This window comes from Rhinolophus sinicus, chromosome 14, assembly GCF_057876585.1.
Source record: "Rhinolophus sinicus isolate RSI-liver-muscle chromosome 14, RSI-T2T, whole genome shotgun sequence".
NCBI lineage: Eukaryota > Metazoa > Chordata > Mammalia > Chiroptera > Rhinolophidae > Rhinolophus > Rhinolophus sinicus.
Window position 1 is genome coordinate 30,755,790 of NC_142514.1, and position 12,195 is coordinate 30,767,984.

The 12,195-nt window shown below is 39.0% G+C and overlaps 1 protein-coding gene and 1 pseudogene across 7 annotated transcripts in view; one reads left to right on the forward strand and one right to left on the reverse strand.

Annotated features, from left to right (window-relative positions):
• ST3GAL3 (ST3 beta-galactoside alpha-2,3-sialyltransferase 3) overlaps positions 1 to 12,195 on the forward strand; it is a 177,995-nt gene that overhangs the window by 1,011 nt on the left and 164,789 nt on the right. The window lies entirely within an intron of this gene.
• Positions 9,967 to 10,034, reverse strand: LOC141572620 (U4 spliceosomal RNA; annotated as a pseudogene).

The window sequence follows — 12,195 nt, forward strand, 5'->3', positions numbered from 1 at the left end:
AGAAGACAGTTGTTGTTTTGTAAAAAAAAAAAAAAAAAAAAACAACAGCAGCAGCAAAAACTTGGTAGATGTACTTTGAATTAGCTATACTATAGCTGGTTGAACATGAAGGTAGAAAAAAAAGCACTTACTAGGTTCCTGAAAGTAAAATAGTCGTCATGGAAAATTAGGTTATTTCTACATCAGAATTACCCTGGAGTGATGAACACTGAGCTGTTTGGTGTACTTTCCAGTTAAAAGGATTAAAAGGAAGCTGGCTCAAGAATTTATGACCAGATGGTGTTTTCAAATAACCTCTTAAGGCAATAGCAACTCCTAAGATTAAAGATTCTTAACTCAAGGACATTTTGAGGTATTAAGTGATGATTCTCTCCACTTCACATGTCGTATGAGTAAATAAGATGTGTATATTCTTAGAGACTAATTGACTTTAGATCATCTGTAGTGTTTATTGAGTATGTATTGTGTGCTAGGCGGGATGACTGTGGGGGAACTCAAGACCGGGTGAGGTGTGGGACTTATTCTAATGGGCCTACAAGTTAGATGTGGAAATAAAGGGAACAGGAAAATGGTAACTAATGGTATGGTTTCTAGAATTCTGAGACAGTGGGTACTATAAGAATGCAGGAAAAGGGGTTGATTTGAGCCTTGAATGGGTAGGTCTGAGTGGATGATGGGGAGGGAGCAGTGAGGAAATGAGAGTGAGGATGATAAAGGTGGCAGGAGAGAAGCAGAAATGCTCATGGTGGTTCCAGGGAGTTTCTTACTGGAAAAAGCAGGAGATAAGGTTGTACAAAAAAAGTAGGTTGATGGTAGCAAATCAAGAAGTGGTAACCTTGGCCCTGGGTTGAGCAAAGGATAAACAATAGTATTTACTTCAGATGAAGCTGGAGCCAGCACGTTAGAAAAGATACAGCAACACTTTATTTGCCTGGTTACTTTTGTGATTAACCCCAGCTATTTAGAATTACAGACCTCTCAGCCACCCAGGATTCATACCTCAAGATCTATTCTTGCCTTTCTTCTGTTGTCCCCCTGGGTTGCCAGGGCTTGTTGATACTACCTCTGCATTATTTCTGGCATCTGTTTCTTTCCGTTCCTACTGTCATTACACTGATTTGGGGTCTTTGATAGGCCATTCCCTTGAATTATTGCAGAAACCCCCTAATGTTTTTTTCCTCCTGTCCTCCGATATATCTTGTCTACTACCATCACTTGCAGACATCTCACTTCCTCAGCTAAAACTTAATGGCCCCCCACTGGTTGTTGAATTAAGCCCAGACCAGCTTGGTATGGGCACTGTGGGTAAACTCTTCTTGCCATTTTCTTAGTTTTTATTATATTTTTCAGGTCGGTGGAACTGTTTGCTCTTTGTGCTCTGTATCTTTGCTCATGTTGCTTTTTCTTATCTTGACCCCTGTCAATCTCTAATTGTTGGTTTTTATCCACATTTCAGGGCCATTTCATAAGGAATTTCCTTTGTGAAACTTTTCTGTACTTTTCTCCCCATCTAAATGGGACTTGTCTCTCGTTTAAACCATTGTAACACCAGAGTCTGCCTTTTGGCCACAATTGCCAGAATAAGGCTGAAGCTTTTTCAAGACATGGACTATCTTCTCATCATTTAGCACAGTGTTTTGTGCATAGTATATGCTTGGCACGTATATTTTATATTAAACATAGTTTTGAACCAGGATGGCAGCAATGAAAATTCTTTGTGCAAACAAAATCTTCATCACGAAATCTGTAAATAAAGTTACTTATGCGAGAGAATTCCTTACTGAGAGGTGTGGTGTATTGGTTTGGATAGCCTGGGTTAGGCTGCATTAACAAACACCATCGAGATTTCAGTGTCTTACCAGAATAAAAGTTGACTTCTCATTCATTCCATATGTCAAACGTGAGTGAACAGGGGGAATTCTGCTCCTCACTGTCACTCAGGGACCCAGGCTGATGGAAACTCCATCTTAACATGATGTTTCCATGATTATTTTGATTAAGTGAAAGACGGTGGTCAAGGGAAGTTTCTGTCCCAAAGTGGAATGTGTCACTTTCATTCACATTTCATTGGCTAAGGCAAGTGACATAGCCACGCTTGACTTTAGAGAAACAGGGAGTTGCAGTCTTACCACGTGCCTGGAAAGCAAAGAGTCAAATAGTTTGTGGACAGCACAAATGACTACTACATCTCTGAGTATCATGGCCTATAGAAAATTAAAGGTAGCAAAATCAGATGCGCTACTAGAGACAAACATATTGACAGTGGCAAGAAATAATAGCTCTAACTAGGCACGGAACGAGGGTGGATTGGGAACTCAGAACCCCGTTATAAGCACTGTAAATGCTCACAGACCAAGGTTGTTGATATAAAGGTAAACTATTATATTTCAGGAATGTATCCATTCCTAAGGATACACTATTTTATAGCACCCTCAGTAATGAACACAGGAGTGGTCCTAGGGCATCCAAAAATTAAATTATAGTCAAGGTATTCAAGAAGCCAGGAAGTGTGTAGTAACTTGAGGTACATTTTTACTTGAATGGTTAAAATAAAAAGGAATCTTAGTTCAACCTTTTTGGTGTAATTGGTTTTAATTGAGGCTATCAAGCTTTGGTATTTGGGGAGGAGATTTCACTTTTGACAAAGAATAGAAGCATAGAGTACTGTTTGGAGCCCTGCTTCAGGAGATAGGATCTGGTTGAAATCGTGGCTCTGCCACTAATTGTCTGACATTGAGCAAGTGTCTTATTCTTGAACCTGAGTTTCCTTATCGGTGAAACGCAGTTTCCTTATCGGTGGTTATGAGGATTAAATGAGTTTGTTTATGTCATGTGCTTAGTACTGTACATAGTTCAGAGTAAGTATTCACCATCATCACCATCAGCAGCAGCAGCAGCAGCAGCAGGATTTGAAGAAACTTTGAGAAATCAGGTAAGGATATCCCAGGAATTCAGGTAGAAGGGTTCCTCAGATTTTCCGACCTTTTTCCCCTTCCTTAGATAGTATTCCTGCCACACTTACTATTTGCATATCTATCGTATTTTACTTAATCGTGTGCATGTTTGTGTTTCCCACTAGACTAGGTGCTCTTGTCGTCCCACAAATATTTATTGAACACAAACTCTGTGATAGGCTCTATGCTGGGTCAGCGCATTAGGCATTATTAATATGAAAGGTATGTCCCTGGCCTCACAGAGCCTACAGTGTGGTAGGACCAGAAGCCAGTAAACCAGCAGTTAGAATACATTGTAACAAGGGCTGTGTTTATGAGTCCTGTGGGATCTCCTATATTCACATTGGGAATATAAATAATGGTTTTCCGGAGAAGCTCACACCTAACCTAAGTCTTGAAGAATCAGTAGTTATTAGCTGGGTAGATGTGAGTTTAAAAGGCTTTTTAGACTGGAAACAATTGTGCACTGGCTTAGAATCACAAGAGAGTGTCTACATCCCGAAGACTCTTGAATGACAAGAGAGCAGGGTATGTTTGGGGAGTGTCTGGAGGCTGCAAAAGTCAGATTGTGAAGACCTTGTGCGTCCAAGAGTTACAGCTGCATCTTGCAGATGAGTAGGAGCCACGTGAAGGATTCAAAGGTAGAAAATAACTTCATCAGCTTTGTCTTTTAGGAAGATCACTGTGGAGGAAGCAGAGTAGTGAATATCCTGTTTCTCTGACACGGAAGTTTTGAGGTTTGCAACCATAGTACAGTGCCTACTATGTAAGAGTCATAAATTATTTATGTGTGATATGAATAAGGAGAGATTAGAATGACGGGAGACTGGAGGGGAGGATACAGTTAGGCTGCAGCAGTAACATGAGGGCTGCGTCCGTGTCCTTTCTGAGCATAGGAGAAAGTACTGTCTGTCAGAGTCAGTAGACCAGAATTTCAGTCATGGCTTCACCAGTTTCTACGGTATAACCTTGGGCAGGCTTCAGAGCCTCTTGTGTCCTCTACGTTTTCAACTTTTTAAAGTGGGGTTAAAAAATCACCTTGTAAGATTGCTTGAGGATTAAGCAAACATGTGAAATGCCTGGTTCTGTGCTATTAGACACATAGGGACTTCTTATAATAAAAGTTCTAGTTTTAGGATTCCTAATGTTTAGTATATTACCTGGTTCATGGTAGGTTATCATTAGCCTTCAGTCCCACCACACTCAGAGATAACCACTGCTAACATTGTGGTTTTATTTATATGTCTTAAATGACTGATGCTGCTGCACTGGGGGTGTTAAGCATGAGGGAATTATTCTGAGATCACAAAGGGAGGAATTGATACGAATATCATACCAACATAAACATTCTTTAAATTCCAGCAAGTTATATATGGCTATTCAGCTGTTCCCAGCCCTCACTCAGAAGCCACACATGCACGTGTGCATATACTCTCGCCATTGATACTATACTCTGCTCACTGCATGGGCTGCTAAACTGTGTGCACTTCTCCCTCAGCCTGTCATTGTCATGGACTGCCTCTCCCTGAAATTTTGTGCCTCCTCAGTCTTCTGAACATGTTTTTAAAGATTTTAATGTGCTTTTAGTTCCGGTTTATTCTCCATTAGGTTCCTCCTTGGTCATCCTGGCTGACAGGAGTTCTTCCCCTCTGAACGCCTGTACAGCCTCATTTATGTTATTCTGATTGAATGTCATCTACTGCCTTATCATTATTGGTTTATTTGTCAGTAAATTTCCCTTTTCCTTGATGTCACTTTTTCTTACAAAATAATGGAAAAATGGCACGTTATGTGTTTTTTTTTTTTTTTAATTTTATTGGGGAATATTGGGGAACAGTGTGTTTCTCCAGGGCCCATCAGCTCCAAGTCTTTGTCCTTCAGTCTAGTTGTGGAGGGCGCAGCTCAGCTCCAAGTCCAGTCACCCTTTTTAATCTTTAGTTGCAGGGGGCGCAGCCCACCATCCCATGCGGGAATTGAACCGGCAACCTTGTTGTTCAGAGCTCTCGCTCTAACCAGCTGAGCCATCCAGCCGCCCCTCTGGAAGCTCAGCGGCAGCTCGTCTTCAATCTAGTTGTGGAGGGTGCAGCTCACTGGCCCATGTGAGACTCAAACGAGCAGCCCTGTTGTTCAGGGCTCTTGTTCTAACCAACTTAGCCATCCGGCCACCCTGGCATGTTATATATTTTTAACATGACTTGAAAACTCACTGAAACCAGCCTTTTGTCTGAAATTTGTTAAACATGTTAGAAAATTCTGTTACTAAGTTTTTAAAGTGTATGGCAGTGATTCCCATACTTTTTGGTCTCAGGACCCCTTTATGAGTTTAAAAATTATTGAAGACCCCAAAGGACTTTTTATTTTTGTGCATTTGGTCTATTGATATTTAATGTATTAAAAATTACTGGGAAGGTTTTATATCACAAGAATACATGGGCAGATATTCCACTAGCCATGAGGATAGTGATGTCACATGTCAAATATAGGTTCTGGAAAACTCTGTTGGATCCTTGTGAGAGAATGTGAGTGAACAAGGCAAATAATTGAGAATTATTATGAAAATGATTTTAAACTTGTGGATCCACTGAAAGTGTCTTGGGGACCCTCAAGGATCCTTGGACTACAGTTTGAGAATTGCTGGCATACTGATGTAACAGTTTTTTATAAGTGACACGCATTTTTTTTGGCAGAAAAATAACATTAAGGATAGAAACACTACCAAATATCTGTTTTCAAAATGCACTCAACATTGTTTCTTAAAAGAAAAACTAGTTTCTAGCTTTTGTTATGGCATCTTCTTTACCTTGAAAGGATGTGTGTATTTTTGGAATATCTACCAGGTACACCCCTCTTATATTTGCCATCCCGGAAAAAGTCAGCAAACTTGGAACACCAGTATTTTTGTAAAAGAAAAATATACAACTGCTCTTTGAGTTCTAGAAATCTTAGACATACTTGGCCAGATGATAATTAGAGAAATTTGAGATACACAGAGTTTCATGGTTACTCACCACCTCATTGTCAAGTTTACTTATGATCCTATTTTAAAAATCCATTTTTTCTGAAATTGACCATATTGATGTCATTTTGTCACATAAACTGCACTGCATCACAAAACGAATGAATAAGCGATGACACCACTGCCCCCACCATGCTGTGGAACTTGCATACTTCTTGAGGATTCTTCCCGAACCTCATGTACCACAAGACATCTGACGCAGGGATTGTGTGAGGAGGCTAGTGTCAACTGAAATGAAATACCAGAAAAGTTTATAAATAAGCGTTCTCGTATTTTCTTTTGATACCTTAGCGAATCAATTTGACTACTCCCCTTTGAAATGTACAGTTGGCCTTCATGCGGGTTGCGCACCTGCGGATTCAACCAACTGAGGATCGAGAATATTCGGCATGTGTGTGGGGGGTGCGGCGCGTGGAGTGTTATGTTGTGGCTGGTGTGGTTACGGCCTAGATGGTTGCGTCTGTACTGAACATGTACATACTTTTTCTTGTCACTATTCCCTAAACAACATAGTATAACAACTATTTGCACAGCATTTACATTGTATTAGGTATTATAAGTAATCTAGTGATGATTTAAAGTATGGGGGGTGCGCATAGGTTATATGCAAACGCGAAGCCATTTTATATAAGGCAAAAACTGTGCCATTTTCGGTTAGGGACTTGAGCATCCCCAGATTTTAGTATCCTCAGGGGTCCTAGAATGAATCCCCCACGGACACTGAGGGAGGACTGTACATCCCCTCTGAAGGTGAATGGGCTGGGCTGTTAAAATAGCATCTTTTGCCCTTGCCTTAGCCTTCTCCCAGCTGTCTTCCATGTTGCTACTTGAGTGATCTTTCTAAAATGCAGATCTGACTAGGACATTACTTAATCCCTTACGTGGTTCTTTTTTTTTTTTTTTTTTTTTAATGGGGTGACAATTGTTAGTAAAGTTACATAGATTTCAGGTGGACAATTCTGTATTACATCATCTATAAATCCCATTGTGTGTTCACCACCCAGAGTCAGGTCTCCTTCCATCACCATATATTTGATCCCCCTTACCCTCATCTCCCACCCCTGTCCCCTTACCCTCTGGTAACCACTAAATTATTGTCTGTGTCTATGAGTTTTTTTCTCTTATTTGTCTTGTTCTTTTGTTGTTTTTGGTTTATATGCCACATATCAATGAAATCATATGGTTCTCTGCTTTTTCTGTCTGATTTATTTCGCTTAGCATTATACTCTCAAGATCCATCCATGTTGTCACAAATGTTCCTATATCCTCTTTTCTTACTGCCGAATAGTATTCCATTGTGTATACATACTACAACTTCTTTATCCATTCATCTATCGAAGGACATTTTGGTTGTTTCCATGTCTTGGCCACCGTAAACAAAGCTGCAATGAACATTGGAGCACACGTGTCTTTATTTTTAAATGTTTTCAGATTTTTTGGGTAGATACCCAGGAGAGGGATTGCTGGGTTATATGGTAATTCTATTTGTAATTTTTTGAGGAACCTCCACACTGCCTTCCATAACGGCTGCACCAGTCTGCATTCCCACCAACAGTGTATGAGGGTTCCTTTTTCTCCACAGCCTCTCCAACACTTGTTACTATTTGTCTTGTTGATGATAGCCATTCTGACTGGAGTGAGGTGATATCTCATTGTGGTTTTTATTTGCATTTCTCTGATGATTAGTGGTATTGAGCATTTTTTCGTATGTCTATTTGCCATTTGTATGTCCTCTTTGGAGAAATGTCTCTTCAGGACCTCTGCCCATTTTTCAATTGGGTTGTTGAGTTTCATGAGTTCCTTGTATATTTTGGATATTAGCCCCTTATTGGAGGCACTGTTTGCAAAAATCTTCTCCCATTCAGTTGGTTGCCTCCTTACGTGGTTCTTCATTGCCAATAGGATACATTTCAGACCCCTTAGCCTGGTGTCTAAGGCCTCTCCTACCCTTTTGCTGCTTCAGCTTCTTTGCTGAAGCTTTTCCTAAACCTCATGGGCAGTTATCAATTTCCATCATCTCATAATGTCTGTATCTTATTTATGCTTTAACTGCATGCTTCACACTGCTCTCAAGGGCAGGTACCACACTGTGTTCCTACTGCTGTACTCAGGTGTGTAATAATGGCTTCAATCTGGACTGATAAGACAGCATAGTTTCCAGCGTAGTTCCAGTATAGTTATTCTGCAATATTTATTTCTTTCCTTGCTTTTTTGGGTAAGATATGGGCAAACAAACCATATGGAACTACTAGATTGGTCTAAGACATCTAAAGTCTCAGAGAAATAATAGCAATGAAAGGGAATTTTACCTCATATTTTCTAATGATATATTTTACAATGAAAGAATAGAACAATATGGTGATACCTTATTAAACCTTAATATGCCATATTGCTTCAATTTTTGTTATTTTTAAAGAAAAAAATTACATTTCTAGTAAATGCCTCCTATATACAAAGGATACAAAAAAAAGTATACACATTTTCAAAAAGGAAAAAACTGTATTACAATTGTAATACTCAATATATACCAATAACAAAAGACGAATGCAAGTCACGGTTGACTTATGCAATTACAAGAAGTGATCAAAGTGGTTACCATCAGCGTAATTTTAATATAGATTTTTTCTTTCTTAAAATTTGTATACATATTTTTGGCACCCTCTGTATTTCCCCCCAGCCTCCTTCCTCTTTCACCAGAGAAGACACCATCTTGAATTTAAAGTTTTAAATTCTAATACATGTTTTTATGCTTTTGCTGTCCATATATATACAACACATAGCAGAGGTTGGCCAACTGGCCTACAGGCTATATTAGAACACAGCCATGCCCATTCATTTCAGTGTTGTTATTGACTGCTCTCATGCTATAATTTTGTTTCCAGTTTTCTGAATATACTGCTGTCTCCCAACCACCTTCAACACTAGCCACCACCCTTTTATTTCATTTGGCCCAGGCAATGGAAAGTTATCTTTTCAAATATTCCAGTTGAATTTTCTCAAGACCAATTGCATTCAGCATTTTTAATCTTCTACATAGAAGTCAGAGTTTCTTTCTTTTTTTAAATTTATTGGGGTGACAATTGTTAGTAAAATTACATAGATTTCAGATGTACAATTCTGTATTACATCATCTATAAATCCCATTGTGTGTTCACCACCCAGAGTCAGGTCTCCTTCCATCACCATATATTTGATCCCCCTTACCCTCATCTCCCACCCCCCACCCCCCCTTACCCTCTGGTAACCACTAAACTATTGTCTGTGTCTATGAGTTTTTTTTTCTCATTTGTTTGTCTTGTTCTTTTGTTGTTTTTGGTTTATAAACCACATATCAGTGAAATCATATGGTTCTCTGCTTTTTCTGTCTGACTTATTTCGCTTCGCATTATACTCTCAAGATCTATCCATGTTGTCACAAATGTCCCTATATCATCTTTTCTTACCGCTGAATAGTATTCCATTGTGTATATATACCACAACTTCTTTATCCATTCATCTATCAAAGGACATTTTGCTTGTTTCCATGTCTTGGCCACCGTAAACAAAGCTGCAGTGAGCATTGGAGCACATGTGTCTTTATGTATAAAGGTTTTCAGATTTTTTGGGTAGATACTCAGGAGAGGGATTATTGGGTCATATGGTAATTCTATTCATAATTTTTTGAGGAACCTCCGCACTGCCTTCCATAGCGGCTGCACCAGTCTGCATTCCCACCAACAGTGTATGAGGGTTCCTTTTTCTCCACAGCCTCTCTAACACTTGTTACTATTTGTCTTGATAATAGCTATTCAGACTCGGGTGAGGTGATATCTCATTGTGGTTTTTATTTGCATTTCTCTGATGATTAGTGATGTTGAGCATTTTTTCATATGTCTATTTGCCATTTGTCCTCTTTGGAGAAATGTCTCTTCAGGTCGTCTGCCCATTTTTCAGTTGGGTTGTTTGTTTTTTGTTGCTGAGTTGCATGAGTTCCTTGTATATTTTGGATATTAGCCCCTTACAATTAGCAATAATCACGCCTCAGATAAACCTCATTGGCTACGATACTGCCACTGTGCGAAACTAGAAGTCACCTTTTCAAAAAAAAATACATATATATATATACATATATATATATAAAACACATATATATATACATATATATATATAAAACCTTGTGTTCTAAACACCATTAAAAAAATAAGCAAAATCCCAGTAAAACCAAACCTTAACAGCTCCTATTCAGAAAGGTTTTGTTTTATTTTTTTATTGGTAAACCAAAGATAAACTAAAACATGAAAAACTGAAGGTTTTTTCCCTTGTATATTTATCCCCCTCCCCTAGGCTTTTTCTGAGCTACTTCTAAAGGGAGCATCTGACCAGTGACAAAATATTTTTCAACTTTTCTCTTCTGTCTTCTATTTTTAAAACCTTGATAGATATCTAAGTCACTCACTGCCCATATTACAGGACTCTGGGTCCACTCAGGAGAGAGAAACCACATAGTCCTTTGAGCAGGTAAAGTTTCATGCAAGCAATATTAACTATTTCAGAGAACAGGAGTAACATAGATAAGCTAGTAAGAAGTAAAGAATTAAGCACATGGGAAGATACTCAGCATCCTTAGCTGTCAGGGTGATGCAAAGCAAAACCACAGTGTGATTCTTGCCCTTAGCCCAGCTCTACTTAACCAATTTTTGCGTGTTTTTTTTTTGTTCTATTTTTGCTTCGTTCCCTTTTTCAGATCCCAGTTTTGCTTATGCTGGGTCTCCTATGACTGCTGTTGTTACATGTTTTTGTTTTGTATTTAAGGGTTGTTTTGGTAATCCTTTTAAACGTTTTAATTTTCATTGTTCTTGCTTGTTTTTTGTCCATCATAGCTTTTATGACTCTTTTTGTATATTCAGCAATGTCCACTTTGTTCTCTTAACATTGAGGCTTTTGTTTTTGTGATGGTGTCATTTTTCTTTGTTCACTTTTCCTGAGTGCTAATTTAAATTTTTTTTTTTTTTTTTTAGATTTTATTGGGGAAGGGGAACAGGACTTTATTGGGGAACAGTGTGCACTTCTAGGACTTTTCTCCAAGTCAAGTTGTTGTCCTTTCAATCTTAGTTGTGGAGGGTTCTGTTCAGCTTCAAGTTGTTGTTCTTTCAGTCTTAGTTGTGGAGGGGGCAGCTCAGCTCCAGGTCCAGTTGCCGTTGCTAGTTGCAGGGGGCACAGCCCACCATCCCTTGCGGGAGTCGAACCGGCAACCTTGTGGTTGAGAGGACACACTCCAACCAACTGAGCCATCCGGGAGCTCAGCGGCAGCTTAGCTCAAGGTGCTGTGTTCAATTTTAATTGCAGGGGGCGCTGCCCACCATCCCTTGCGGCAGTCGAGGAATTGAACTGGCAACCTTGTGGTTGAGAGCCCACTGGCCCATGTGGGAATCGAACCGGCAGCCTTCGGAGTTAGGAGCACAGAGCTCTAACCGCCTGAGCCACAGGGCCGGCCCTAATTTAATTTTATTTTGAAAAATGTTTTACTGCTTTTTCCCTGAGCTCTCCCTTTAATATCTGCTCTTAGCTTGTGTTTTATAGAGCATTTGGGTCAGGACTGGGAGAATCTTTGTTAATGATCTTTATCTGTTCTGGGACAAAATTTTTTTCTGTTGAGTTGTCTTCATCTACTATGTTTCCCATTTGGCCTTCCCCATTCCTTCCACTTTCATTGCAGTATTTTTGTTTAGATCCTGTACCGATTCCTTTTTATTATTGTCCTGATACACTTTTCCCCCCTCAAATGAAAAGTGTTATGACTGAAGCCAAATCATTTGGATTTGAATCCTGGCTCTGCCATTTACTAGCACTATGACCTTAGACAAGATAATTTAACCTTTCTATGCCTCAGTTTCTTCTCTATATAATGGGAATGATAACCTCATAGGATTTTTGAGAAGATTCAATGAGTTAAATCATGCAAAACTCTTAGAGTTGTGATTGGTTCACAGTAAATGCTATATGAACATTATCAATATTAATTATTGTATGCCTCACATTGACTTGCAATTTGAAAATACAGTTCTTCTGCATAGAATAATTTAATATATTGCATATTAATTAACTACTTAAATCTGCTTAGTCATACATAAAGTCTGAATAGGAGATGTACATTCAGCAAAAATGTTATAAAAAATTGATGAGCTTTTCAGTAACTTGTTTGGGAAGCTGGATAATAAATAGTACGTAATAACTTTTAATCAGCTT